We start from the raw sequence: 2799 nt of genomic DNA, 5'->3' as shown, positions 1-2799 counted from the left end.
ATTGTCCCCAAACAGCACATGATGCAAAGAAAAAAAGAGGCGCAATGAGGTAGCTGTGTGACTAGGCTAAGCAACCTAAGTGGCCGACACAAACACCTGGCCCATCTAGGAGTGGCACTGCAGTGTCAGACAGGATGGCACTTCAAAAAATTAGTCCCCAAACAGCACATGATGCAAAGAAAAAAAGAGGCGCAATGAGGTAGCTGTGTGACTAAGCTAAGCGACCCAAGTGGCCGACACAAACACCTGGCCCATCTAGGAGTGGCACTGCAGTGTCAGACAGGATGGCACTTCAAAAAAATAGTCCCCAAACAGCACATGATGCAAAGAAAAAAAGAGGTGCAATGAGGTAGCTGTGTGACTAAGCTAAGCGACCCAAGTGGCCGACACAAACACCTGGCCCACCTAGGAGTGGCACTGCAGTGTCAGACAGGATGGCACTTCAAAAAAATAGTCCCCAAACAGCACATGATGCAAAGAAAAAAAGAGGCGCAATGAGGTAGCTGTGTGACTAGGCTAAGCAACCCAAGTGGCCGACACAAACACCTGGCCCATCTAGGAGTGGCACTGCAGTGTCAGACAGGATGGCACTTCAAAAAAATAGTCCCCAAACAGCACATGATGTAAAGAAAAAAAGAGGCACAATGAGGTAGCTGTGTGACTAAGCTAAGCGACCCAAGTGGCCGACACAAACACCTGGCCCATCTAGGAGTGGCACTGCAGTGTCAGATAGGATGGCACTTCAAAAAAATAGTCCCCAAATAGCACATGATGCAAAGAAAAAAAGAGGCGCAATGAAGTAGCTGTGTGACTAAGCTAAGCGACCCAAGTGGCCGACACAAACACCTGGACCATCTAGGAGTGGCACTGCAGTGTCAGACAGGATGGCACTTCAAAAAAATAGTCCCCAAACAGCACATGATGCAAAGAAAAAAAGAGGTGCAATGAGGTAGCTGTGTGACTAAGCTAAGCGACCCAAGTGGCCGACACAAACACCTGGCCCATCTAGGAGTGGCACTGCAGTGTCAGACAGGATGGCACTTCAAAAAAATAGTCCCCAAACAGCACATGATGCAAAGAAAAAAGAGGCGCAATGAGGTAGCTGTGTGACTAAGCTTAGTGGCCTTCTGTACCGTACTGCTATATATTATATACTGGTGGTCAGCAAACTGTGCAAAACTGAAATGAACCACAGGTATGGATGGATAGTATACTTGACGACACAGAGGTAGGTAGAGCAGTGGCCTTCTGTACCGTACTGCTATATATTATATACTGGTGGTCAGCAAACTGTGCAAAACTGAAATGCACCACAGGTATGGATGGATAGTATACTTGACGACACAGAGGTAGGTAGAGCAGTGACCTACTGTACCGTACTGCTATATATTATATACTGGTGGTCAGCAAACTGTGCAAAACTGAAATGCACCACAGGTATGGATGGATAGTATACTTGACGACACAGAGGTAGGTAAGCAGTGGCCTACTGTACCGTACTGCTATATATTATATACTGGTGGTCAGCAAACTGTGCAAAACTGAAATGCACCACAGGTATGGATGGATAGTATACTTGATGACACAGAGGTAGGTAGAGCAGTGGCCTTCTGTACCGTACTGCTATATATTATATACTGGTGGTCAGCAAACTGTGCAAAACTGAAATGCACCACAGGTATGGATGGGATAGTATACTTGACGACACAGAGGTAGAGCAGTGGACTACGGTACCGTACTGCTATATATATAGTTAAACTGGTGGTCAGCAAAATTCTGCACTGTCCTCCTACTATATACTACAATGCAGCACAGATATGGAGTGTTTTTCAGGCAGAGAACGTATAATACTGGTGGTCACTGGTCAGCAAAATTCTGCACTGTCCTCCTACTATATAATACTGCTGGTCCCCAGTCCCCACAATAAAGCAATTAGCACACTGAGCACAGATATTTGCAGCACACTGAGCACAGATATGGAGCGTTTTTCAGGCAGAGAACGTAGATATTTGCACTTGCAGCACACTGAGCACAGATATTTGCAGCACACTGAGCACAGATATTTGCAGCACACTGAGCACAGATATTTGCAGCCCACTGAACATAGAAACTGAGAGGACGCCAGCCACGTCCTCTCACGATCATCTCCAATGCACGAGTGAAAAATGGCGGCTCCTTATATAGAATACGAATCTCGCGAGAATCCGACCACGGGATGATGACGTTCGGGCGTGCTCGGGTTAACCGAGTAAGGCGGGAGGATCCGAGTTGCTCGAACCCGTGCAAAAAAAGGTGAAGTTCGGGTGGGTTCGGATCCCGAGGATCCGAACCCGCTCATCACTATTATAAAATAGTTGTCTTTCAATTAGGTGGAGCTATAAACAGTACCTAGGCATTATTAAACTATTAGTTAAAACTAATATACACCATTGGTTTAAATTTAATATATACAATCTATACCTCCCACCATGATCCATTCCAGGAGGGACAAAATGCTCTCTACCTGGACTTCCATTTTAATTTTTGATTGCAATCACCTGTGTTGAAACACCTTTCTCATCAATTAAATAGTTCAACACCGGTTAAGTGGGAAGTCAAGCTAAAGAGCATTTTGTCCCTCCTGGAATGGGAGATGTTGGGAGGTATGCACAATTTAATATACATCCCCCACCTTCCATTGGGGGCCCCCTGTCTTAAGTTCCCCCGGGCACCCCCAAGACTTAATCCGGCCCTGTTGGTATGGACACCTTATTCACTTTACCTCTCTCCTAGATTTGATAAATATCCCTATAAACGTCA

Source organism: Pseudophryne corroboree, chromosome 5 (genome assembly GCF_028390025.1).
Source record: "Pseudophryne corroboree isolate aPseCor3 chromosome 5, aPseCor3.hap2, whole genome shotgun sequence".
Taxonomy (NCBI): Eukaryota; Metazoa; Chordata; class Amphibia; order Anura; family Myobatrachidae; genus Pseudophryne; species Pseudophryne corroboree.
The sequence above is the reverse complement of the archived record's forward strand: the minus strand, read 5'-3'. Positions refer to the sequence as shown.